Source organism: Podarcis gaigeae, assembly GCF_964106915.1.
Source record: "Podarcis gaigeae genome assembly, chromosome: 15".
NCBI lineage: Eukaryota > Metazoa > Chordata > Lepidosauria > Squamata > Lacertidae > Podarcis > Podarcis gaigeae.
In genome coordinates, this window is record NC_139692.1 from 35,796,825 (window position 1) to 35,809,280 (window position 12,456).

General features: G+C 42.3%; 1 protein-coding gene across 2 annotated transcripts in view; it reads right to left on the minus strand.

The window, feature by feature from the left end:
- The window catches only part of CALN1 (calneuron 1), a 136,438-nt gene that overhangs the window by 100,891 nt on the left and 23,091 nt on the right, over positions 1-12,456 (minus strand). Inside the window, exon 1 of one of the 2 annotated variants that reach the window (XM_083714843.1) lies at positions 4,583-4,891. The exons of the other annotated variant lie outside the window; for it this stretch is intronic. The gene's annotated coding sequence lies outside the window, so the exon portion shown is untranslated. Of the gene's footprint in view, positions 1-4,582; positions 4,892-12,456 lie in introns of those variants that run through there. 2 annotated transcript variants of the gene reach the window in all.

Genomic DNA, 12,456 nt, shown 5'->3' on the forward strand with positions numbered 1-12,456 from the left:
CGCCAGTCAGGGCTTCATTACAACAGAAGTTGGTGCTGAAATTTGGAACCGGGGGAGCCTTAGAAAAGCTGCACTTCCCAGGCTTCCCAGAAAGCAGTTTTGGAGAAACCCACAGTAGTACCTCAGCATTAAAGAGGAAGCCTTATTGCTGCTGTTGCTGCTGCTGCTCCATACTTTGGGTATGTACATTTCTTTATACACTCTGATTTGTATATTGTGTTTTATTATACACCATGTATGTGGGTAGCTCAATTCTGTTATCATTCGTTGGTTTTATGCTTTGTATTGTATTTTCAGCTGATGAAGATTATCACGAAACAGTAGTATCATTCCTGTGATGGCCTGGGATTTGGACTCGGAGGCTGAACCTGAGGAATCCCAGCCTGCACAGGAGTCCCCGCCTCCAGAACCAGCTGAGCCGGGGCTGGGGCCTGAGCCTGAAGGGTCCTCACCCGTGCTGGATCCTCAGGTGCAGGCACCAGCTGAGTCTGCTCTGGCTCCTGAGGTGATGGAGGACCCATTGCCTCCAGGTGCTCCACTCTCAGCCCCGTCAGAAGAAGCTGAGGTTGCCTCTGGGTCCGGTAACCCTCCAGCCTTTCCTGAGCTGCAGAGGCTCAGGGCAGAGAGGCGGTGGGAACTAAGTTTCCCCCGGGGGAGTGCTCGCCTCTAGGCCAGGAGAGGTGACTCACCTGTGGACCGGGGCTGCCCTATGCCTCGGGGCAGATAAAAGCCAGTCAGGCCCAGTCCCAAGTTGCGGGAGCAACATTGTTGGTAGTTTGCACCCTGTCCTGCTCTTCTGCCAGAGTTCCTGACCTCACCCGACTCCCTGCCTTGGACCCAGATTCAGCTTTGATGGACAGCCTCCATACCTCACCCTCGACCTCGGACTGGATTCCAACCTCACCTCTCGTTTAGCCCCAGGGACCAGCACAATTCCGGAAACACTGTCCTTGAGACTTTTGGGACGTCTTCCATTGAAACTTTTGAAAAAACTACTGAGAAAACTTTTGAGACTTTTGAGACGTCTTCTGTTGAAACCTTTTAATAACCATTGTGAGGCTGACCTCTGGTGCCTATCTTGAATGTTCTGTGCCACTAGTCTGCTACATTGTATATATGAACTCTAATAGATTTATTTCTACCTTTTGAATGATATCATTATTCTTTTATATATGCTTTCACAGTTATTAGCCTACATGGTGTGTCTATATTTCTGTGACTGCCCCATGCTTAACAGAAGACTCTGTTGAATCCCAAACGCCTCTGTGAAAGATTATAGGCAATGAACGAATTTAACGACTCTTCATCACTGTGTGTCCCCTCCAGCAGCTATTATCCTTTGGTAGGGACAAGAGAGAAATCCACTTTGGTTCATATTTAAATGTGAATCTACCTAATTCACACTTTCTGAAAGAATACGCAAGCTGAAACACAGACATCCTTCAAAATTCGTGCTGCTCCAAATTTTGCAATGAGATTCTCCAGCCAAGTAATATGAAAGTGCATTTTAAAAGTACCTGTATTCATGAAGACAATGTACAAACATACATTATTTTTTTGGGGGGGAATTGCTTTGCAAAAATGTGTATATTTAAATTGCTTGTAAAAATGTGCAGATTAGGAGATATTTGCAATAACATGTTAATGAACATCCATGAGGACTGTGCATTGGTACATTGCCTCTCAACCTGGAGAGAACTAGACTTGATTTATTTATTTGTTAATTTTATATTTCGCCTTTCCTCCCAAAGGAACCGAGGGCAGCAAACAACAAGTGATGGAAACAATAAAAAACATTAAAAACAATTCCAATATAGAGGCAAGCTGTGAAAGATCTTGGCTTAAAAGACTTCTTAGAAGAAGAAGGTCTTCAATAGATGATGAAAATAAAACAGAGATGGCACCTGCCTAATACCCAAGTGGAGGGAATTCCAACTATCCACAACAGTAAAGGTCTGATTTCTACATTGTGCTAAAAAGGAATGAAAGACATTCCTGATAAGATGGTGTCTGCAAGAGGCCCTCATATGCAGGACACAGTGATTGACTGGGTATATGACAGGTGAGATTATTTTTCAGGCATCCTGGTCCAAATTTGTATAGACCTATCAATAAAGATGGTTGGATGAACATTCCTTCATGGCACTGGGGCCCTTGGGTGCTCAACAAGAGAGCTAAGATAAAATATTTCCCTGACTGCAGCACCTCCAAGATGTATACAGGGAAGAGGATTTTTATTATTATTATTCCTTTCCCATTTAATAATAATAATAATATAATTCATTATTTATACCCCCCCATCTGGGTATTAAGCATTAAAAGCTTCCCTAATTCACATTTTCTGAAACAATGCACAAACCAAAACACAACCTTTCTTCAAAATTTGTGCTTCTCTGAATTTTGCAAGACAGTTCGTCCGCGGCGTAAAACATATAAAAAGACATAGACTGCTTGGAAGTGTGTATATCATACAAATGACAAAAATGCATTATATTAAGGAAAATTGGTTTGCAAAAGTGGTGGGTATTGGGGAAAATTGCATGTAAGTGTGTATACATTGAGAGAGATTTACACTCAGATGCTGATGAATTTTCATGAGGACATCTTTTTTAAAACAAAAAACAAAAACAACCAACTACATGTGGAAATGTGGAGAACTGTATGACTGGGAAAATGATAAATTTCTATGCAGTGTTTCCCAAAAGTCAAAAGCAAGGATTCCTGCAAAAACTGTGATGGAAGAGTATTTCACCCCATGGGACCAGCGACACTAAATGTCTGACTTCTAGTTGTGGCCAGTTATGTCTCTATAACATGGGACAAAACTAATTGCACTACTCTGGATAATCTCAGTGATCAAGTTGGGATATGAGGGCTGAAGTGGTCCTTGAGGGATCTTGGTTCAGGTTGCTCAGGGCTTTATTTATCAACACAAGAATCTTGAACCTGCCCTGGTAGGATATAGGCAGCCAGTGCAGATGTTTTAGCAGAGGTGTCATGTGTCGCCATCTGTAGTCTAGATTCTGCACCAGTTGGAGCTTCAGGGCCAGGCTCAAGGGCTTCCCCACATAGAGCACATTACAGTAGTCCAGCATTGACGGGATTGTAACGCCTGTCACTTGGCAGCAGTCACTACACCAAGAGGAAGGACGCAGGCCCAGTCCATTGGTTCTGCAAACTGACTAGCATCTTTTGTGTACCCTCTCCTTGAACTTTTCCATCCCAGTTGGTCATTAGAACACCTTGCAACTCAGAACGTGAAGCTGAGTTTGCTTATTTCCTCCTCCCTCCTCAAACCACTTCCCTTTTGTGTGGTGCATGTTTCTTCAGGGAAAAAACAATGCTGTCCAGGGTTGTAAAGACTGCGGAGAGAATAATTGGGTGCACTCTTCCCACCGTGGATCATGCTTCCAGGTGCCATAAGAAAGCTGCTGAGATAGCACAGGATAGTACGCACCCTGGAAATGATCTCTTTCAGCTTCTGCCTTCTGGAAGAAGGTACAGGGTTATAAAGACTAGGACTAGCTGCCTGAGAAACAGTTTCTACCCAAATGCGATTTTGGTTTTAAACGCAGCGTAAGGTAGTCTCCATGGGAGTATATTGTATTTAAAAATGGGGTACCAGAGTTTTTAGGGGGCTAACCAAGTTGGGATAGCTGGGATAGCAGGCTTGTTGGGTTTTGAATGTTTTATGTCGCCCAGAGTGCCGCCCAGAGTGCCTGGGGAAACCCAGCCAGATGGGTGGGGTACAAATAATAAATTATTATTATTATTATTATTATTATTATTATTATTATTATTATTATTATTTAGATTTTTCAATTTTGTTGTTCTGTATTGGACAATGACAATAAAGATTATTGTATCATATTATCGTATTGTAAACATGAGCTGCTTTTTGTGCTCTGGGAAGAGTGACTGAAGAGTGTGACAAACACACTCCTGTAGCCCCGTGACCTTGATCACACGTGCACAGTTCACAAGTGTCTTATTGAAGTGTGTGCATACAACTAGTGTTTGCTGTCAGTGTGAGGTTTTCCACTTGTTCAGTGGGACACTCTCCCTTCTCCTCCCACCCACTACATGTGCCCTCCCCAAATCTTGGGGTTCCAGCAACCCTCCAGATCAGAAGGGGCATGACGGGAGGAAAACAGGGCAGTCCTACTGCCAGGACGTTTTACTCAGTGCTACTTTGGATACAACCCACAGTTTTTGTTCTTCTGCATACTTCAGGATTCACCAAAACATGCTGACACCTTTCTCCTGCTTCATAGTGACCTCACTATGGCTCTAATACTATTTTTGAAAGAAGAGGCCATAGAAGTGAACACTCACTTCCTATCGAAAAGACAAAGGCTAAAACAAAACTTCGTAAGTCGCCAAACTGGCGTTCAGGGAAGAAATTCATCTGTTCAGACTTTATAACTATGAGCTCTCCTAACTACAAGCAAACCCACCACCAGGCACACACATTTTATAATACAGAGACTTCCTCCACAAAGCATTTTTTAAAAAGACCATACACACGAGAAAAGGAAACTTAAATATTCTCTTTAAAAGTAGAAGACCATATTATAGATACCTTTCAAATCCTGTTATCGCAAAGGAAGGATTTAGACCTCTTTTCTCCTAGCGAGATCGCTTTCACAGAACCATGCTGTCTGCTTCCAAAAGCAATTCGTGTAAGGCAAAGTTTAGGATGACTATACCTGCACTCATTTGCTCACCTGAACCTACTGTAGCCAGCCCAGAGGTCTAGAATTTTTATCAATTTATCACCAGTTGACTTTTTTTTTTAAGGAGGAGGAGAGAGGAAACAGGCGATGATCTCTACAATGCTTTTCTTGTTTAAGAACTGACTCTCTCTCCCCTCCCCCAACCCCGAAGCAGTGTCGCATGAAACTGTTCGGAAGCTGGACTGGGTTACACAGTGAACCAAGCCAAAAGCTAAATCAGCATTTCTTCAGCCTTACATTCTTTCAACGGCAATTAATTAGAATCTTCTACTGCTTAGGAGCTGGGAATGAGTCTTGCTAAATCACTAGAGCGGCTAGTCCAATGAGGAGTGGTTGAAAGAGCCTGGGTATGATATGCTGCAGGACAGAGAAAGATCAGGGGAGGCATGGTTGGTCTTCGGTGTTAGGACAACTACCACCCAGTTGATAACATTTCCTTCACTGGCAAGGTGATTGAGAGGACGGTTGCCAGAGAGTGTCAGGCAAACCTGGGGGATTTCACTTCTTGTGGTTTCACTTAGAGGTTCTGCTACCGTCAAGCGATATATGCATTTTGTTAAATAAATCAAATACAGTGGTGCCTCGAGTTAAGAACTTAATTCTTTCTGGAGGTCTGTTCTTAACCTGAAACTGTTCTTAACCTGAGGTACCACTTTAGCTAATGGGGCCTCCCGCTGCCGCTGTGCCGCCACCACACAATTTCTGTTCTCATCCTGAAGCAAAGTTCTTAACCTGAGGTACTATTTCTGGGTTAGCGGAGTCTGTAACTTGAAGTGTCTGTAACCTGAAGCGTCTTTGACCTGAGGTACCACTGCACAGTGGGCACTCAGGTTGCGAATGTGATCTGTGTGGGATGCACGTTCACAACCCGCAGCATTCACAACCTGCAATGGCGCGTCTGTGCATGCGCAGGTTGCGATTTGGTGCTTCTGCGTATGCGCGACTGCCGAAGCCCAGAAGTAACCTGTTCCGGTACTTCTGGGTTTCCGCAGTCCGTAACCCAAAAAAACGCAACCTGAAGTGTTTGTAACCCAAGGTATGACTGTAAAACTGATTATCTAGACCAGTGTTTCCCAAACTGGGGTCTTCAGCTGTTTTGGGACTACAACTCCCATCATCCCTAGCTAACAGGACCAGTGATCAGGGATGATGGGAATTGTAGTCCTAAAACAGCTGGAGACCCATGTTTTTGATCTAGACCCATCTCAATCTGGCTTCATAAGAGGAGACTGCTGGATCAGGCCAAGGACCCATCAAGCCCGGTATCCTGTTCTCAAAGTAGCCAACCAGATGCCTATGGGAAGCCCGCAAGCAGGACGTGAGCACAGGCACATGTTCCTCTCCTGCCATTTTCCAGCAACTGATGTTCAGACCTGTGTCACTGAAACAGCCTTAGCCAACTTGATTGATTACTTTTATCGGGAGAAGTTCAAGGGGAGTATAAACAAATAATTTTTGGATTTTGTAGATATTGTCGTCCCCCCCCCATTTAATTTATTTCTACTCGACATTGGAAACAAATTTCCCAACACCCTCTGAAAGAGAATGTGATGCTCAGGCTGATAAGTATGTGGAGAAGCAATGAGATACCATGTGAATTTTGCATTAATTTTACTCTCTGGTCTTTCTGTTTGGAACATCTGTGTTTTGCCTGTGCTCAGAACCCAACTCTATTGATACTTAACCTGCTGGGCAGCTCCCTTGCCTTCTCAGAGGGCCAGAATGAGACATTGGCTCATGGCTTATGCTCTTCACCGCTAACACTTGTCCTACATGTTCCCCAACATGTTTTCCTTTCACGCCATGTTATGGAAATAGATCCAATTTTAGGACTATTAGAGAGTTCTGAATTGCTGAACATGAAGGCCCTGAATTCTCCAAAGGGACTGTGCCTGGAACAGCTGTTGATTCTCGTTTTAGCGGTATTTGGAAACTGACGCTGCTAATAAAGCTTGAAATTGCCCTAGTTTAGTCACATCATTGAGCAGATGTGAAATTCCCTTAACATGAAGTCGAGCATGAAAAAGGTGGAGAGGGGATTCAAAGCAGGAGGAAAACGCCTGGCTCACAGGCACTCACTTGTAGCTTCAACATGGGTAAAGACCTTCCTCTCTAAAGTATGTCCCACTATGACTGTGTACAGAATGCCTTATAGTGGATTTGCAAGCAGCACGGTGACACGGTTCAGGTGTAAGAAGTAAGGAGCCAGAGACCTGTGCTGTTTCCAGAAACAGGAAGGCTCAAGGAGGAGGCCTTACTCTGGTCTCCTGGACCAAAACCCAACCATAACTGCCGGAACCAAGATGAACCAAGATGATAAAGGGTCTGGAAATCAAGCCTTATAATGGACTATTGAGGGAATTGGGTATGCTTAGTCTGAAGAAGAGAAGACGGAGAAGTGATACAATAGCCATCTTCAGTTACCTGAAGACATGTCAATGATCTGAAGGCGTGGAGCAAGCTTGTTTTCTGCTGCTCCAGAGGGGAGGACCCAAACCAGTACATTAAAATGACATGAAATGAGATTCTTCATCACTTTCTGATGGCAAGAGCTGTTTGACATTGGAATGGACCACCTCAGAAAATGGTGGACTCTCCTTCATTGGATGGCCCTCTGCCAATGATTCTTTAGCTTTGATTCCTGCATTGCTGAGAGTTGGACAAGATGACCCTTTGGATTCCTTCTGACCCTACAGTCTTATGTTTCTATGATGAAGATGTTTCAGAGACAACTTGCAGTCAAAGAGACCCAGAGTCCCCAGGCGCCCTTACTCTTGCGTAGGGATGAGTGAATCTGTTCATTTCCATTTCTCTTTTATATAGTCTTATGTCTAGTACTCCACACTTCTGCACCAGTTTGTGATTTGTTTATTTTAATGTCCCCATTAAAATGCCTCAGCATTTTAGTGAAATTTTTCCTAATACATGCATGTTTGTATGCGATTTCCCCCAGTGTCTACTACATCTTTGCGAAGCAATTTCCCCTATTAAAATACAGCAGGATAGTAGTGAAAGCCCAATGATGTGACAGTTATATATCAAAAACGCATTGAAGAAAGATGGCAGGTGCAATTCTGCTGTGAAAACTATTGTGCTAGTTTTCCTGATTATAATGCCAGCACTTCTGTCCCACTTTCTAATGTCCCTTTCAGTACTTGTTGTGCTATGGAACCATGGCTTTTTAATCAATATACGATCACGTGATGCTAAATTGTAAGCAGTGGGAAAGAATTGTATGGCAGCATACAGACCCACATTTTGTTGTGTGAAATTACAGTGCAGAACTCGCCCCCCCCCCCCAATTTTCTGACTTAACGAGGTTGCAAATTGATTTTTTCCAGAAACAATTAACAAGGAAATGCATGCTAAACATCTGCTAAATTCCACTAGACTTCCAGAAGTAGCTTTTATGTCCTGTTAAAGGTCGCATAAAACATGGAAATTAAGATGTAAGGAAACACTGGGAAGATGGAGTAAATTGCCTTCTGAATGCAGCCAGAGAAATTGCAAGAGAAGCAAAATGAAATATTAACAATAAATATGCTGTTAAGCTCCCAGAGTCTTTGTTTCCAGGGAGTACCAATGACAAAGTATAGAAACCAGAGGTTGCAAGAGAGTGTGTGTTAGAGCAAAATGACAATTAAGAAAAAAAGCAAAAAGCTGCGAGTCACCAGAGTGTGTCATTCCCTCGGAAGTACTTAGATAACTCAAGTATGAAATTGTTGATTTTGAAAATAAAATATCTAAGTATATCATAAGAAATCAAAAGGGACCTTGCAGAAGTCCGGGAAACTGCAGAGCAATCAGCTGTCATCCCAGGTAAAACTGCCAGAAGGGGCTATTGCACCATAATTGTTATTCAACATACAGAAGAATAATCCATGCTGAGGATGAATTCAGCATGAATTCACCAGGCTTTTATAATTCTTTGAGAATGTGGAACAAACATGTAGATGTGCAGCTGTTGGGTAGAAATGGTATAATCAATCATTTACCAGCTCTGAAGATGGCTTTCATATCACCTCTTAATCAGCCTCAATCCATCCAACGTGGTCTGGAGCCAAACCCCACCCCCCACTGCCCATATTATTGGTAGAAATTGCTTCCATTAATCTGATTTGGGGCCTTTGTCACACAACTGCAGTGTCAGATAAGATTCTGCAAAGGAAGACTCTGAAGATCTTGTGGGTATATGAAGTAAGCAGTCATTTATCTTTGGGAAGCTTTCAAACTACCTTAAGTGTTTCAATACTTATTATTTTTTTATTAATTACATTTATTTATTATTTATATACAGTGGTACCTTGGTTTTCAAGAATCTCAGAAGCCGAATGTTTTGGTTTTCAAACACCGAAAACCCAGAAGTAAATGCTTCTGTTTTTGAAAACACCTTAGAAGTTGAATGGCTTCTGCTGGGTTTTTCCCCCTTCAATTTTCTCCATCGACTTTGGAGACCGTCCTTTGCACCTCGGTTGTCGAACCTTTCGGAAGTCGAACCATCTTCTGGAATGGATTATGTCCGACAACCAAGGTACCACTGCATTAAATTTACATGTCACCTGTCAGGAAAATGCCATCGGAGCCAAGGGTGGCACTGAGGCTCCCAAATGATGATGCTGGAGAGGGAACCAGCAGAGGGAGAGAGGACGCTTCTGCTGGGGAAGGAGATAGAGGTGACACCAGGGAGAAAGGGGAGTCCGAGGGAGCTGCGGAGAGAAGGCTCCAGGACTCTTCCAGTGAAACCAGCGGGGAGAGCACAGGACCTCCTCTGGGGACGCCCACTCTGCGCAGACAGCTTTCGGGCAGAGAAAGGAGACGACGATTGGGTGTGAAAGAACTCTTATGTTGGAAGAAATTCAGGAAACGCCCACTGATGGATTCTTCCAGTGATTGAGACAGTCACGGTGTACTGACTGTCCAGCCTGGGGGGAAAGTTTTGTCCAAACTACTCAGCTCGGAGCAGTTTGCGCTTTACGCACAACCAACCCCATAGCCCCTTATATCACCCTTCCTCTGAAGATCACGGGGCACTTTACAGCATAAAAATACAAACTGAGAACACAAAATACATGAAAAACAAACAAACACAAACCAACCAACCAACCAATAACCCCACCTCCCACAAACACCTATAAAATGCCATAGATGGTTTAATCTACCAAAGGTCTGCTTATAGAAGAGCATTTTTTGCCTGGTGCCTAAAGCTATGGAATGAAAGTGTCAAACAAGCCTCTCTGGTGAGAGCATTCCACAAATGGGGAGACACCACTGAAAAAGCCCATTCTCATGTTGTTACCCTCTGGACCTCTTGTGGAAGGGGCACACGAAGAAGGGCCTCCGATGATGTTCACAGGTCCAAGTCAATTTTGTTACATTTAAAATATTATGGTTTTGAACAACAACTCTATGCTAAATCATTTTTATTGATTTTTTTTCAAATTTTTTTACCAAATCAGCCACATTAAAACAAATTTAATACAATTTTTCCAAAAAATGGATTCCCACATTCCGCTCCTGATGTGTCCAAAGGTTATTTTTGTTGCTGCATTATTTCCTTAGTTATTTCTAATTCACATTTTTTAAACTTATTATGTTTAACCATCAGCCCTGCACGTACAATATTTAACATTTACAATATCTCCAAGTAAGGTTAGTCAACTGATTATCAGTGCACAATGAATCAATAATTTTCATTTCTAAAATCCTTTTCCTTCATTCAGTGTGTATGAATGCCTAATAGTTCACATTCACTAGATGTATAGCAACTGTATGAATGAATAAGTGAAGGAAACAACATTCTTTGGAAGATAAAATGGCATTACACAAGAGTGCTGTGCCCATTTGTCCAGAGACACCCAAAAACTTGAATCTGGTGGGTTGTGGTCACATAGCCTTATAACCCAGCAGAATGTATGCAATCAAAGCTTCTGCCTAGTTGCCATTAAGGATGGGAGAGAAATTTGATTCAGTTCACATGTAAAGGCGGACATTTAATTTGCACTTACTGAAAGAACTGAAGTTAGACACCGTCAACCTTTGGAATATCTAATGAATACCTTGATTTTGCAATACAGTTCCCCATCCAAGTAGATACAGTATCTCCAGTCAACCTTGTTTTAAACTACTTAAGAGTTGTTTGTTTTTTAATAATCAAGCATTATATAAAATTTGCTCAATAAAGCAACAATAATGAGCACAAGGGTGCATACACTGGTGTAAAATGTGCATATAGTGTAAAATGTGTATAAGTGAAAATAACATATACATGTGTAATGCTTTGTTCTGGGGGGACGCAGGGGGATGCGTACCCTTAAACGTTTTGTGAATCTAACAGGGGAAAAAACTAACTTTTTTAAAAAAAGTTTCTTCCCCAGCATGGTGAATCATCATTTCCATTCCTACCCCCGATGGCTTCTTCATTTCCTTTCCTGGTGTTTCCTAAATCTCAGACGGAAGTGAGTGTTTAATGTGTGAAGCAGTGTGGAATGTGGATGTGTGGTGTTTTAATGGTGGAAGTTTGGCTTCACTGAGGGGCAGTAGTTCAATATGAGTAGGAGAATTACTAACTATTTTTCATCAGAGGAATCAGGAAGATGTTAGTGCTCACAACAACCTCATGAGAATGTGGAAGTTAAAGTGAGCTGTCAGCTGTGTAATATGAGGTAATGCATGTTCTTTGTACTTTTGTCCCTTTACTGTATTTATTATCCCCAATTTTGAATTATAAAATGGTGATTTTCTTGAGTCAGAGTGAGAGTACCCCTAAACATTTTTTAAAAGAAAAGAAGCACTGCACATATGCATTATATTTGTGGGATTTGTTTTCTTTTGCAAAAAAAATAATAATAATTCACAAACTGATGTGGGAATGAGGATAACTGAATTTAAAGAGTGGGGAAATGAGAAACTAAAACCAACATACTCTACCATCCCTAATTGTTGTGTAAGAAAGACCATAGCAGAATATGAGAACTCCGGAGACAGAGCCATTTTGGGGTGGAAACCGAGAACAAGTGTGGCAATTCCACCAGCTTCTACCTCCCTGCCTCCCTTTGTGCCACTATACTGGCCACCTAGCTAGATGCAGCAACTATCTTTGGAAACGATAACATGGGTGCATGTGTGGTACGATTGAAAGCTCTTGAACAGATGGAATTAACTGAGAACTCTGGTGCTCTGTGTCTCTCCCCTCCAATCCCAGGTTGCATTCATGACACCTTTTCATCCTTCTCCATCCTTCTCCACAACTCCCAGATCAGACACGTCTGTTGTGAGGTGTGATGAACGACACATTTTGCTTAAAGATGTTCTACCGTTTCATGAGCATTTTTAATTCATAAGTCTAATTTAAACTGTCAGCCGTCTGGCTGATACATAGGATTGTTTGATATATACTCCTAATTCAGTGCAAAATATTGTGACTATAAAGAATAAATCTATGGCATCTCATTCCGATCTTTTTTTGTTGTGCCTAGGCAAATATCTTAGCTTTCAAACAATGGCAGGTTACCAAATAGGCATAGCAGACACCGGCCTTTCGGCCCCACACCTTTTAGGGGGCCTGCCCCTTGGTCTATTAAAATTGTTGGCTGGTGGAATCAAAAACAGATTAGGAGAATTTGCTAGGGGGTTTCCTGAGATTTTGACTGCCTAGGGACCTCCGCATGGTTTAATCCGGCACTGCTTTCAAATATGGTGTGATAATGGGAAGTTTTTTCTA